The 16110-nt window shown below is 33.6% G+C and overlaps 1 protein-coding gene across 9 annotated transcripts in view; it reads left to right on the top strand.

Annotated features, from left to right (window-relative positions):
* The first annotated feature begins 3732 nt into the window (after nucleotides 1-3732).
* LOC120422324 (diuretic hormone receptor-like) overlaps nucleotides 3733-16110 on the top strand; it is a 68390-nt gene continuing 56012 nt past the window's right edge. For 4 of the 9 annotated variants that reach the window (XR_008212425.1, XR_008212424.1, XR_008212423.1 and 1 more), the window contains exon 1: nucleotides 3867-4206. The gene's annotated coding sequence lies outside the window, so the exon portion shown is untranslated. The other 5 variants (XM_052709803.1, XM_052709802.1, XM_039585717.2 and 2 more) reach the window with 4 other exon arrangements.

The following is a 16110-nucleotide window of genomic DNA, read 5'->3' as shown; positions in this document are numbered from 1 at the left end:
TGAAATTTTTTCAACTGAAATTGCCTATAAATTTTGAGATTTTTTTTAAGCTGTTTGAAACAAAACATATTATTGAATGAAAACACATATTATTTATTATTTACAAAGTTATTTAACCTTCTCCTAGTGGAAAATTGTCCAAAGAATCCGAAAATGCATTCCGTTTTCCGATTCAAAATCATGTTCATTGAGAAAATCATGACACCTTGAGAAGTTTAAAATAATGACTTTCATCAACATTTTCTTAGTTGACTAACTTTTTGAACTTTTAAAAATTTTATGAAAAGTTCTTTTTGAGGTACTTTGAACACTTCTCTACCACGGTCAGTATGATTCTAAACCATTCCGTACGTATTTTAACTGTACTTTTCGTTTTGCGGAAAAATCGCAAACCTATCAAAGTCACCCCGTTTTACGGTACTTATTCTGCAAAAACTGGAGTTAGATTCGCTGATGTAGTAACCTGATAACACTTTGAATCTTTCAAAGACAATAAGCTAGAAAAGCTACATTTAAGGCATATTCTGTTGTTTATTTTTAAGTTTAATTTGGATCGGCTCAATAGCACATCTTGCCGTAAGTAAGTTTTTGGATTTGAGAAAAAACGCGTTTTATTGTTTGATCTTGAATACATACACACGTGAGCTATGTTTGACTGACCGTTCTGTCATTTTCACGAAATTTGAATGAATTTGGTTGCCGGAGTCCCGAGTTAAAACTTAATAGTTTAAAAATTGAAACAAAAATGTAATATCAATGACAAATAGTCGCACAATGGCCGATGCCAGCAAAATCCTGGGAAATCTCTGGAGTTCTTAGGATAAAAACACTCAAAAAAATTTGGATTGAAACTTTTGCTTCAAAAGTGCATGATAGTGTTAAATTTTATATTGATTCAAAATTAAGAAAAGTAATTGTTTAAGGTTCACAAAATTCAAAACATCATTATGTGTTGTTTTAATATTCACTTACTTGTCTTTTCTAAATGATATAAAACAAATTAGTTTTAAAAAAACACAAGATTTGATAAAAGTCTTTTTTAAAAGCATCCAAATTCATAATTAATTGTGGTTTAATTTTAAACTGATTTTTTAAAGGAGCTAAATCATTAAAAGACAAAAATCATTAACAAAATTTCCAAAAAAAGCTCATTATCTAAGTTAACTCAAATCACTTATAATAGGTGAAATAATTAGTTTAAAGCTCTTTTGTGATGTGAGATGTGATTTAGATAACCTTAACATATTTTTTATGGAGATGAAAAACTCTCACGAAGATTTCACTTTTTGACATTGAAAATCGAATCAATAGTTTCCTATAAATCGAAATGAAAATGATGGCTAATTGTGTAGCACTTAGAAATATGTATCTTTCTACAATTTTCATTATTTAAAAGGCCATATCTCAGCACACAAAGGTTGGATAAACAATTTGGATTGAGAGTTTTTTCAGCCATTTGAAAATAATTATTTCAGAGATGGACTAGAATGGACACTATTTTTTAAATATAAAAAAGACATATTTTTTCGAAAAAAAAATACCCAAAAATAGTTGCTACTCGGTAAACGGTGCTATTATTCAAAATTTTACAAAAGTACTTTTCGATTGCACATTCATTTTCACATCCAAAAAAAAATATGTGAAAAAAGTTTTAGTGTTAAATATTTCAAAAATATTTTTGTTTCGAAAAATTATAACTTTAAGAAATAAAAACATCTTTCTTGCACTACAGTTAAATGTTGGCATTATTGATCCACTAAAACATTCAAAAATTTGAAAAATCGTATGGAGTAAAGTTTGAAAAATAATGTTTTGATAATAACAAGTGAGATAAAAAATATATATTTGTTTCAACCAAACCAAAAAACAAATATTCAATTTGCGAAAACGTAAAGAATAGCTTTTTTATTTAAATTTATGATATTCCGGGAAAAGTAAGATTTTTTAACCAAAAATTGTCGATCGAAGAAAAGACAAAATAAGCTGGCAAAAATATATTTGTTAAATTTATTTTTTTCAGATTTCGAGCCGTATTTCAACAAAATTGAACAAAGTATCACAATGCTTAAGACTTCATTAAAAGTGACACTCAATCGAAATTTTCGATTGCTGTGAAATTTTATTCAAAAGAGTAATTTTGGTCCCTGATCACGAATCCGAGGAAATCTTTTTTAATTGGAAGTCTAAAAATAGATCGAGGATCTTTCTGATGTTTGCTCCCAAGTCAGATATAAATTGTACTCCCCCCCCCCGATATTTTGAGAACGTGAAAAATTAAAAACACAAAAAATACGGAGTAAATTTAGTTTGTACATATGGGCAAGTCTCTACAAACTCACACGAAATCGGATAAAGTTGACCCGACCCCTCTTCGAATTGCGTGAAACTTTGTCCTAAGGGGTATCTTTTGTTCCTGATCATGATTCCGAGGTCCAGTTTTTGATATCTCGTGACGGAGTGGCGGTATGACCCCTTTCATTTTTGAACATGCTCAAAAAGAGGTGTTTTTCAATAATTTGCAGCCTGAAAAGGTGATGAGATAGAAATTTGGTGTCATAGAGACTTTTATGTAAAATTGGACGCCAGATTTGATGGCGTACTCAGAATTCCGAAAAAACGTATTTTTTATCAAAAAAACACAAAAAAAGTTTTGAAAACTCAGCAATTTTCCATTACTCGACTGTAAATTTTTTGAACATGTCATTTTAAGGGAAATTTAATGTACTTTTCGAATCTAAATTAACCTAGAAGGGTATTATTTTCATTTAGAACAAAAAAAAAAATCATTTTAAAATTTCGTGTTTTTTCTAACTTTGCAAGGTTATTTTTTAGAGTATAACAATGTTCTACAAAGTTGTAGAGCAGACAATTCCAAAAAAATATATATAAACATAAGGGGTTTGCTTCTAAACAACACGAGTTATCGCGATAATACGAAAAAAAGTTATGAAAAAGTTGGTCGTCGTTGATCATGGCCGTTCATGGTCAACCGCGACAGACACGGACGACGAAACAAAGAGAAACGCAAAATGTAGCTTTTTCAAAACTTTTTTTCGTAAAATCGCGAAAACTCAAAAAAAGCAGACAATTACTTTTTGTAATTGTCTGCTCTACAACTTTGTAGAACATTGTTACACTCTAAAAAATAATCCTGCAAAGTAAGAAAAAAACACGAAATTTCAAAATGAAATTTTTTGGTCTAATTGAAAAAAATACCCTTCTTGGTTAATGTAGATTCGAAAAGTACATTAAATTTCCCTTAAAATGGCATGTTCCAATTTTTTTTACAGTCAAGTAACGGAAAATGGCAGAGTTTTTAAAACCTTTAAGGTTTTTTTCGATGAAAAATACGTTTTTTTCGGAATTCTGAGTACGCCCCTCCTCAGGAGATATCAAAAAACGGACCTCGGATTCCTGATCAGGGACAAAAGTTACCCCTTGCGACAAAATTTCACGCAAATCGAAGAGGGGTCGGGGCAACTGCTGTGTGAGTTGGAACTAAATGTGTGAGTGACCAATATTTAAAAATCTTTTTTGCAATTTTGCCCACCCAGCACCACCCTATTCCGCACTCACAAGTACTTACACCGGTATCCCCTCTCCCCCCCCCCCTCCACACTCTAACTAACTCAGCTCCACCTCCACCTCCTCCACCTTGCGTGGGATCCAACAAACACGGCGGTGCGCGCGGCGAGTGGGTTGAGATTGGTGATGCTGCTCTTATCAGCAGTTGCTGGATGACCGTCGAGGAATCTGCATACGGACTGGCGGCAACGGCAGAACGCTTCTTCAAATCACGACTGAGTTCGGTTTCTGGAGTAATTTTCGCGCGAAAGTTTCGGCGTTTAGTGTGAGTGAGTTGGGGTGTTAAGGTGGAGACGCGTGCTTTTGTTTTCCTTTTCTTTTTTACTCCTGACTCAAAGTGACTAGTTGTGCCAGAGGAGATTTGAGTCGAGGCGGTGACAGCTATACGACATTGAGTTGCGTCTCACTTGCGGCGGACAATTCCAGTCCGGATTATGCTTGAGGAGATAATTGGATTAGCCGAGTGCGGGTGACCTTCTCCGTCTTCGTGGGTGAAGTAAAATTCACAGTGAGAGGTGAACTAGTTTTGGAAGTGAAATTTGAAAATTGTGGGCGAAAGAAGATTCAGCAATTGAAAGTTTGTGTGATATGTAGTAAAATAAAGTGATTGAGTTGTTCAAGGTAATTTTGATTTGATTTAGGGGAAATTCTCGTATGTTTGGCAGGTTAAGCCCTCGCTCCTAACTCCATCCAATTAGCTGATTTTCACTATTCAAACAACTAATTTTGCAAAACTTTTGATAGAAACTTGCTTGCTCACTTCTTATTGAGGTATTTATCACTCGAGTTCAGTTGAAAACGCTGTTAATTAGCTTTAATTGAATGTCAAAGTTCTGACCTGCCAACATTAGAGGCACGCTGGAATTAGATACTGTTCCCCTAGTTTTAAATCTCCAAGCTTCTGTGAATCCGTGGTTGTTGTTTATTCTTTGATTAATGGAGCCGCGTGATACTTCGTTTGTCTGAAATACATAAACATTAAATATTTAGCTTTTCAAACACCATGTTGATAGAAAGTTGTTTAAAATTACATGTATTTTTAAATAAACCAGCGTTCTACTTAAAAATCTGTTAAAAACATTCGATCTTTCCCTTTCAATGCATGCACTCTACTACAGTCCAACCCTGATTGTCCGAAAGTCTGCAAAGAAATATCGGATAATCGGATAATTTTTTTATCTTCTAATTTTTGTTTTTAATTTTCTTTTTAAATAAGTCAAATTGGCGAGATATTTTATTTGCGGCCAATAAGACAACTAGCCAATTCTTTATTTGTTTCTGTTCATATAACCTGGCGCCCAGGTTTAAGGTTTTAAAAAAGGGCAAATTCGAATAATATTCACTTCCAGATCCAGTTCAGCGATTTCAAGAAATTTAATTTTTAATAATAATATAATATTATCTTTACAAAAAAGGCATTTTGCATCATTGGTTCTCTTATACAAGACTCGATAAAAAATTATCGAAGCAAAAATGTAGGTTATGATGAGGATAATTCAGATAAAATAAAAGCAGCTTTTGATCAATTCCAGCCCAAAACAGGAATGTTTTTGGCACTTTTTTCTCGACCCTCCCTGATTTCAATGAAATTTTGTAGACATAAGTGTTTTAAATATTTTTTGTAATTCGTAATTTAAAGATCGCTGTATCTCGAAGCCGTTGCATCGTAACAAAAAGTGGTCAAAAACAAACTTGTTGGAAATTTGACGGGCTTTCCGAAAAAAGTACACTGAATGAAAAAAAAACGCCACTTTTATGAGATTTTCTGATTTTTAAGTTTAAAAGTCAAATTTGAGGGGGAGCCCACGATTATTTTTCGTTCAAAATTTTTGTGAAGATAGCCTTATATGTTTCGAAAAGACTCACGAAAAATGCAGGATGGAGCAACTCACCTAAAAAAATACAAAAATCATTTACTGAAACTATTTTTGTGAAAAGTGCTCTAAACGTCCAAATTTGCAAAAACTGAATACGGGAATCGATTCTCCAGACAATTTTACATAAAAGACTCCATATTGACCACTGTTCTAAGTCCAATCCTTGTGAAGTTACAGCTATTTTAAAAGTAAAAATGTTGAAAAAAGTTGTTTTTTTTTATGTTTTTTGACAATTTCTATATGACAGACTTGATTTTTCAGTCTTGTAAATATTTTTACCGGAAAGCTCGTAAAATTTCCCATAAGATTGTCTTTGACCACATTTCAATTGGAAGTATGGGCTCACAGATATAAGCTAATTGCATTACTCATAACTGAAAACAGAATATTTTTTCAGTGTGGTTCAGTGGATGTTAGTAGCCTGGATAGTAAATTAGCTTAAATCATCAAAAAAACGAGTTATTTCTAAAAGTGGTCAGGGACAATCTTATGGGAAATTGGACGAGCTTTCCGGTTAAAATATTTACGAGACTGAAAAATCAAGTGTGTCATATAAAAATTGTCAAAAACATTTTTATTTTTAAAATCGCTGTAACTTTACAAGGATTGGACTTAGGACAGTGTTCAATATGGACACTTTTATGTAAAATTGTCTGGAGAATCGATTCCCGTATTCGGTTTTTAGACATTTTGACGTTTAGAGCACTTTTCACAAAAACAGTTTCAGTAAATGAATTTTGTATTTTTTTAGGAGAAATGCTCCATCTTGCATTTTTCGTGAGTCTTTTTGTAACATCTCAAACTATTTTCACAAAAAAAATTGAACGAAAAAAAATAGTGGGCTCGCCTTCAAATTTGACTTTTAGACTTAAAAATCAAAAAATCTCATGAAAGTGGCGTGTATTTTTTTCGAAAAGCCCGTCTAATTTCCTACAAGTTTGCCTCAGACCACTTTTTGATACGATGCAACGGCTTCGAGATACACAAATATTTAAATTACGAAATACAAAAATATCAAAAACACTTACGCCCTTCTCAGATGTCATTTTCGAGTGAAACTGGCTCCATAAACACAAAAATGGCTTATATAAGCGTAGGAAAACATGTCTACAAAGTTTCATTAAAATCGGAGAGGGTCCGGTACAACCGATTCACTATTTGGCATGGAATTGCTCTTTTTTTAAAATAAAATTAACTTTTTTCTAATAAAGGAAAATTGCCGTATTTTTTATTTAATAATTTTTTTAATTTTTTTTGGTTACCTAAAATGGCAGGTTTTGAGCAACTGAAAAGTTTGGAATATTTTTTTTATTATCTATTTATATAAAAAATTTCGACGGTTTTGTTCAGTTGAACACGGAACGTCGGATCGAGCTTTTTGTTGAGTTTTGTTCGTGTAAACCCAAGGAATGTTTATATGCAAAAAAATTGCCACTTTGGCCACTCTGGGACCGTTTCCGGAGCAGCTGCAGATTGTATATGAAAATTTAAGTAAACTCAATTTTTTATCGCAGGAGGCTGAATAAGCAAACAAGCTAAACGTCAAGAAACAAAAAAAGACAAGACGAAGTTTGTCGGGTTGGGCTTGTGATTCAATAAATATAATAAATAATATGCTTTAAATTTGCTTAAAAAAACGGTTTGGATCAAAAAATTAAATTTGCAATCGAAAAGCAATTATTATTTTTCATTAAAATGTGCTGTTTTCAATTTAAAGCCGTTCAAGGGATTACTTCAAAATATTAACAATTATATGCCTTTTTTTTTGTTTCTGTGAGTTCATATTTTAAAGTTTCTTTTTTTCAAATTGCTGAGAAACTTCTCTACAATTTTCCTTTTGAGACCTAAAAAATCGAACAACAGCAAAGAATGTTATTATGTTCAAAGTATTATGATTATAAAAATTACATAAACTTGCAACATTTTAAAAGGGATAAAACATATTACTGCGGGCGTCGATAATAAGATTTCACGCGCGTTGATACGACCGCAGGAAAATGGTCGCATGACAGCCGCATGACAACCGCAGAACAAATTTTTGGCTGTTGTCAAAGGTTGCCTTGAGTTTTCAGCTGACTTTTTGGAAAATATTCAAAACAAACCAAGTTGACAGCCAAATCACGGTGGAATTTCAGTTCAACTTGCTGATTTTTATACCGCGGCAGTTAGGCGGCTATAATCTCCTGTCATTCACAGCGGAGGAGAAAAATGAATTTCAATGAGTTGAGAAAATTCCACCCAAAAGTTTTACTATCGAACATTGAAAATCTAATTAATGATTTCTAAAAAAACGAAAATTCATGGTCAATCGGATAGACCTTTCAAAAACTTATGTATGGTTATTTTCATTCTTTGCAAGGCATCTCGGAAGGTAATGGTCGGATAAACAATGTCCAAGAAAGCAAATTGTAGATATTTTTTCAGCTTTTCTAATATATTTTTTTCAAGAGACACATATAATAAAATTTCATTAAATAAAAAAAAATACAATTTTGTTGAATAATTGTACCCAAAAGTATTTTTTGATTGAGCATTTAATTTTACACACAAAAATCATTACTTGACCAAAAACGTCCGTACCCTAAAGCTCAAAGTTTGTGAACTAAATCATTTTAAAAATGATTTTTTCAGAGAGCAACTGTTCTTTTTCTGAATGGTCCTAATCATAACCGACAACTTTGTCGAAGACACCAATTAGATCAGAAAATCTCTTCTTAAGATACAGATTTTCCATTGTTTTCAAAGCACTTTTCTATTTATGTAGACATGCATGAAGAAACTAATGATGGAAAATGGCTTATTAAGGAATCGATGGACAAAGTATCATACAAATAAAATAATACTAAAATTAAAATCAGGAATTTTATGCGAAATTCTAGAGATCTGCAAACTTTTATGTGATTCCAAAGTAACATTTTTTTGGTCTTCCGTCATCAGGGGTGACAATGGGTCGGAGGGTGAGATTGGGTCATACAAATTTGCGCATGTTTAACCAATCTTACTCCTCAGACCCAATGTCACCCCTGCAATTGGGTTTTTTTTTTGTATTTGTTTTGAATTAAACTGTGTTTTTTTGTGAATTTTCTTCATTATAATCTAAAACTTTGCCGAAGACACTTCATCGATTAGCAAAATTTCTTCCCGAGATGAAGAATTTCAAATATTTACATACTTACCATAACCATAGAGAACCCAATTGAAGCACATTTGATCTTCGTGCTTTTTTGCAGATTTTCTGTAAATAGTTTTGTCATTTTGAACCATGCTTCAAAACAACAAAATAAACCAAAAAAAAAATCGATTGGAAATTGGTATAATGAAAACGAAAAAAAATCTTTTGCTATCATTCAACTTCAATCGTTTGTGCATATTTTCCGAGCATCATTCAATTTTGCAGGTATCTGATACGAAATTCCACGAGAAATAAAATCAATCATCCTCGATCGTTTGATGGAGATTTCCGAGCGTAAATTTAACCTGAACTGATAAATGGATGAAAGTATGCAACTTGTGCACTTTGCTGTCATCGATCATGACATAAAAGTGGGGAAACTTTTCCATCGTCACAAAAACCCACATGCTGCAGAGTGTACGTATTTGAAAGGGCTTTGTCGTCTCACTTGACGTTGTCGTTTGGAACTTTATTTTTTTTTTGCTGTCAGCTGTTTGATCTTTTTTGTCAGTGCTGGATTAACTCGTAATATTCCGTATCAAAATGATTTGAAAAGTTTATTTATTTTTTTACAAAAGTATTTTTTTAACATTAAATCCTGGTTTATAACTATGTTAAGGTAAAAGCCCACATGGTACAAATCAAAGCATTTCCCCCACATCCTGATTTCCCTCGTTCCTTCATAGAGGGAGCCTATCAAGATGATTGAAAGTTACGATAACATCAGCGCAGCATTCCAGATTGCACTGTATACAGCAAGCCATGAGAGATGGAATCTTTCAGCCAAAGCTTTACACATCTGAGCAGCCGGTGGCAAAAAGCTTCTCGGAAATGTTCCTCCTACCAGGAGCTCAGCGCGCACGAGGAGAACAAAGCGGAGAAAAACGGAAGTCAAACTTTCGACGGCTTGCTTGGAGGATCCTGCGGAGGGCTGGAAAAGCTTCACGGATGGAAAGTGCCACTGGCACGCACGTGAAAGCCACGTGGAGAGGGTCAAAGTTTGGCAGGGATATAGAGAGGGTGGGAGAGTCTGTGTTTTCAAGCGTTGCAGACTTTTGCGCAAGGAAGTTGAGGACAAAGTTTTGATTGAATTTGAAGTGATCTGCTGCGGCGATTCGTTATTCATGCGTTTTGTGATGGAGTCTAGAACGGATTGAATTGAGGGTGATTCAGGATTGTTAACAGAGCTATTGCTTTCAAAAAACGAAGTTGACTTTATAGCTGTCGGCCACCATTGCTAGTACCAACCACTAGTGTCTTCCTTTTAATCTACAAGGACTTCGCCGCCCTGGGTTCCTAAGTGTATGAAAGTATGGCACGGAGCGACGGCGCCGGATACCCATATTTACACAAAGAATTTTAGAGCGCCCGCCGCGGGATTCGAGCCAGCAACCTCTGGATTGGGAGTCCTGTGCGCGGTCCGATTGATCCACACGGGCGGGATTGTTTTAAAGTTATCAATAAATCTTTGTTTTCCATAACATCGTTATAAAAAAAATTATTAAAACTATAATATAGTCCAGACCCGATTATACGAACCTGGGTTATCCAACGTTTCGATTATCCAAAGTTCGATTGTCCGGAGTTCGAAAATCTGAAGCTTTTTAATATGAACTTTTATGTAAATAACAAATTAATTTTATTTATATTTTCTTTTTTTTTAATTTTATCTGCGCTCAAATGCAATTGCAGAAATTTATTAGGCAGATTCGAATGCTTGATTGTGGTTCATTGCCTTTACATAATCAAATGAAGATTCTTAATAGTTCACCACAGACAATTTTGGAGTCATGTTTAAGTTGGTGGTATTATAACCTTTAATCAACCTAATTAGCTTAATAAGTTTTAAGATTTAATTTTCAAACCAGGATTTAAGTTTTAATGATTTTTGATGAATTCTGTCAAAATTAAATTTCAAATTGGAGCAATTTTCGCCGAATTCCGGTAATGAATTTTATTTATATTCGTAACAGTTACTTTGATTTGCAGAAGAAATAGATTGGCAACAACCCTTCCAAAAAATATTTCAAAATTATATAAATCTGAGATGTATTGTTAATTTGATTTTGGTTAACCGCGGTGGATTTTCTTGAAATAATTCGAACTGTCAAAAATCCACCAAAGCATCTACCACATTGATCACACAAAAAACTGTGGTAGAAAATTATCCACCGGAATCAAATTAACAATGCCACTCTGGATTTTTAAATTTGGGAAGTATGTATTTTTTTCGAAGGGAATGAAAAGTTTCACGATTGCGTTTTTTAACTTCGAAAATCTTTTTTTTTACGGCAACTTAAATAAACCTAACTTTATCAATTACCACTGTATCTCAACTACTAATTATCTTTTTTTTATAAATTAGAATTATATGGAATTTATCTGTTATTTGAATAAATAAACATTTTCAGAAATGGACAATGATGGATACAACTTTAAAAAAATCAATATTATTCCCATGTTTGCCCTTATTTTAGCTTAAAACGGGTTTATTTTAAAATGATTTTATCAAAAAATTGTAAAATAATTTTGAAATTAAAAATTTGTAATACATTACAAAATGAAGTTACATATTGAGCAATTCTCTACCAAAACCGGAAATGGGTTTTATTAGTATTTTTTGGTTTGGCTCAAACTTTGTGGGGGCCTTTCCTATGACCAATAAGCTTTTTTGTGTCATTGATTCATCCATACAAGTTTCCATACAATTTTGGCTGCTGTCCATTAGGATGCCCAGAATATGGGATTTTTTTCTCAAAACCTCGCTCCACAAGCTGAATATTGTTCCTTGAGCTATTTTAGGACTCTGGGCCAAATATGAGCAAAATCGGTCAACATTTACCCATTGATACTCAAAGGTGAAGTTTGTATGGGAAAAATCGAAAAAATGTATGAAAAACCCAACTTTCTTACGGTTTGGTCTGCATGGATCGCTACTTCCATCTAAATATTCCCAAAAGTGAGATTCTCATTGGAAATTTAATTCTCTACAACTTTGTAGAACATACCAAAGCTGTAAAACTCGAACCTGAAAAGTTATTAGCGATTTAAAAAGTCATTTTTGTATGAAAAACATTTTTTTCACTAACTTTAGGCTCGAGTATCAGTGGGTTAATCTCAACCAATATCGCTCAAAATTTGCACAGATGCTTAAAATAACCCAATAAACCGTTTTCCGCTTGTGGAGCAGAGGGTCATTTTTTCTGGGCACCCTACTGTCCATACATAAATGGTGAGTAAATATTCAAACAGCTGTAACTTTTGAGTAAATTTTCTGATCAATTTGGTGTCTTCGGCAAAGTTGTAGGTATTGTTGAGGACAATTGAAAAAAAATAGGTACACGGATAAAATAATTTGGAGATTTTTTAATCAACCTTTTTTTTACTAAAACTCAATTTCCCAAAATACGTATTTTTTGATTTTCGAGATTTTTTGATATGTTTTAAGGGACAAAAATCCGCAACTATTGAGCCATAGAGAAACATGATCAAAAAATCTGCCACCGAGCTATGAATTTTTGAAAAAATAGTGATTTTTGCGCTTTAAGAACAAGAAATACGAAAATTTAAGTTTTATAAGTCTCACCAAAACAACCCACCATTTTCTAATGTCGATATCTCAGCAAATAATGGTCCGATTTTCAATGTAAGAACATGAACATTCGTGAAATTTTCCAATCTTTTCGAAAAAAATATTTTGAAACAAAAATGAAATCAAGACTAGCATTTTAAATGGGCGTAATATTCAATGTTTAGCCCTTTTAAAATGTTAATCTTGATTTAAAAAATTTCAAAATATTTTTTCGAAAAGATTGCAAAATTTCACGAATGTTTCATGACCTAACATTGAAAATCGGACCATTAGTTGCTGAGATATCGGCATTAGAAAATGGTGGGTTGTTTTGTTGAGACTTAGAAAATGTCTCTTGGACAATTTTATAGCAAATTTTCTGAATTTAAAAAAAAAATATTTTTAGAAATGATCACTCATGGTCACTGTTTTTAAAAATCGAAAAACTGCAAATATTTCGCTAAAATCAAACTTTCGGTGGCTATATCTTGAAAACGGAGCCCTTTATCAAAAAATCTGTAGAGTAGTTTTCAATTGCAAATTCAATTTTGCATTTAAAAATAAGGTCAAATTTGTTTTTGCATGAAATTTCGATTTTTTTCAAAGATCACTAGTTTTTCAAAAATTGATAACTCGGCGGCAGATTTTTTGGCCATGTTTCTCTATGGCTCAAAAGTTGCGGATTTTTGTCCCCAAAAAATATAAAAAATCTCGAAAATCAAAAAAATACGTATTTTAGGAAATTGAGTTTTGGTAAAAAAAAATTGATAAAAAAATCTGCAATTTTTGTCCGTGTACCTATTTTTTTCTCAATAGTACTCAACAATACCTTCAACTTTGCCGAAGACACCAAATTGATCAGAAAATTCACTCAAAAGTTACAGCTGTTTGAATATTTACATACCATTTTTGTATGGACAGCAGCCAAAATTGTATGGAGACTTGTATGGGTGAACCAATGACGCAAAATAGCTTATTTGGTCGCCCTCACAAAGTTTGAGCCAAATGAAAAAATACAAAAAATTAAAATGGTCGAAATCGGCCGATTTCGTAAAGAGTTGCTCATATGTGAAAATATCAAGTGTGATCTCAAGTTATATTTAAAAAAAATTAGACACTCAATTTATTTATTGAATATTTCACGAAAAGCCGTCGCGGGCCGGATGAAAATGGCCTCAAGGGTCGAACGTTGGGCAGGCCTTCTCTAAATGGTAATGAAAAGACCTTTTCAACGCATCAAAAAATATGATCAGACAACCCTATATAAAGTTATGAGTACTTAAATGTTAATTTAACACTTATCAGAGGCTGTATCTCAAATATTTTGATTAAAATGCTGTCCGGATCTATCATCGAATGTGAGGAAGGCATAAACAACCTGAAGGTGGTTTAAGTAACGTTTTTTTATAAATGCATTCTTCCCTCAATTTTTTCTAACACCATGTCAACATTGTCTCGTAACCATACGGTGTTATACATTGTCTTTATCCCTCCTTAGCCCACGGAGTTCACGGGATATAGAGCAGCTGGAAAAATGAGCTTCATATCGTCGTGATCGTGCTACCTTGTCGCGCGTGCATTTTGGGCCAAATTGAGTTAAGAACCCCATTTGGTACACCTTTCAATGCTTGTTATTGGACCTTTATAGTTCCACAGAACTCAGACACAGATTTCAATCGATTCAAAATCTATATTCAATTCCGTAAAGAAAACCTCGTAATGATGTATTATACATTAGTATTTAGTTGCGAATTAATCATGCTATCTTGTCACACCCTGCAAGTGCGATAATTGGTCAAAGGAAATTTAGGCAGAAGACGTTTTGTCACATGTAAATGCCCGACTACTGTAAAAAAAATTAATTACAGCTTGGGACTCTTGCAACCAAATTCAAATTCATACGACAAGATAGGACGATCACGACGAATATGACAGGGAACAAGGATCAACACGGTATCCCAGTAAAAGCACGTCAGCCGTCGGTGTAATGATGCCCTAACAAACTCGTTCCACACTCTTGACAGTTTTTCCTCACAAAAACGGGAGCAACAGACAATGATGGTGTGTGTTTACTTTTAAGGTAGGTTGTGGGAAATGTGTGCACCTAAAGTGCATTTGTCGTTTTTACTTTATAAGGATGCACAACTTGGGAGTAGTTCCAGTGAAGGCAGGTAAACATTGGGATACACGGCGGAGATGATGTTTATCCACGTCTTCATGCATAAATTGAGGGAAAATATGAGGCTATGATTATGACGCTGGTGAGAGGAACTTTTTAGTCTGGGAAATTGCTTTGGTAAACTTGGATGAAGTAACCAATCTAATCGACAAGTTGTCGAATCTGATAATTTTTACAAAGTCTAATTCAAACTGCAGCAAATAGGACTTTGTAACGATTGAACTCAAACTGGTTCCCCGAAGCAAAACCGAGTGGGGAACAAACGTGATGCAAATTGCCTGATCTTTCCTGCTCTATTTACACAACTGTTTTGTTATTTGCCTCGGGTGGTATGAATCATGATTGATAACGACACAGGTCTGATTGAATTTAGAAGAGTGTTGTGGATTGCCGAGCGGTGAATACATTTTCCAAACTGATTTCCAGCGCTTGAAAACAGCATTGACTGCAGCAAACCAAACCAAAGTCGGAAGGAATGTTGATTGCTTTGCTACAGCTGGGAATCAATTTCCTGTTCGGTTAAAGGTCAATTGATGCGGTGTTTCTTGGACTGAATGAGAGAGAAACAGTTGTTCAAACAACGTCTTACTGAATTTGATCCAAAAATATCACTTTCCAGTACATAAATGCTCCGTTCGTTGAACTTTCCCTTCCTGCTTTCTTTCGAAGGTCCGGAGAACGGAGAGTACTTGCGAAATGAGTCTTTCCAAATTTGGTTAACGATGTTTACGAACAAAGTCAGGACAATGATGCGTAACGGGTGCCAGTGCTCTCTTGTTTTTACGATGTTTGTTTTTGTTTTTTTTTTATCCTTCGTACTTGTTTCTCGTAACTTTGTCCCTTTGTTACTAACTGGTACTATTAGACTTATGTAATTGCATCATTGTGAAGAAACAGGGATGAAATTTTATTATTTTATAAAATATATGACAAACAAATAATAATGAACTCGTAATTTTTGATAGTTTTTTTTGCACCATTAAAAAAACACAAAAGCCGGAAGATTTTTGTTTTCGTTGTTTTAAAAAAAATATGTTTTAGTGAGATTAATTGAGTCTAGACTGTACTTCAAATATTCAAAATCTTAAAGTATTCAAACAATTCAAGCAAGAAGTTTCACAAAATGATTTATATGTTATTACATATGGGTCATTCCAGGTCAGCTGAGTACACTTTTGGACTCGACCTTCACCGATTTGGACCAAACTTGGAGGGAACGTTCATCTATCGATAGTTAACAGAAATCCCAAGTTTGGTGCTGATTGGACCATCCCTCTATTTTTGGCACCGCCCTCTTTTTTGACTATTTTCTAAAAAAAACATTCTTTTAATCATAACTTTGGAACTATTTGAGCATTTTCAAAATTACTTGCTAAATTAATTGATAGACAAATTACAAAAACATAATATCTGAGTTCTTTTTTTTCAAAATACGTAGTTCTGAGTCAAAGAAATTGTATTTAAATAAAATATATTTATCTCCGCAAACTAACACAGAAGTTGCCCCGACCCCTCTTCGATTTGCGTGAAACTTTGTCCTAAGGGATAACTTTTGTTCCTGATCACAAACCAAGGTCCGTTTTTTGATATCTCGTGACGGAGGGGCGGTACGACCCCTTTCATTTTTGAACATACGGAAAAGAGGTATTTTTCAATAATTTGCCGCCTGAAACGGTGATGAGATCGAAATTTTGTGTCAAAGGGACTTTTATGTAAAATTGGACGG

Source organism: Culex pipiens, chromosome 3, assembly GCF_016801865.2.
Source record: "Culex pipiens pallens isolate TS chromosome 3, TS_CPP_V2, whole genome shotgun sequence".
Lineage (NCBI taxonomy): Eukaryota > Metazoa > Arthropoda > Insecta > Diptera > Culicidae > Culex > Culex pipiens.
This window is presented reverse-complemented; position numbering and strand designations above follow the sequence as displayed.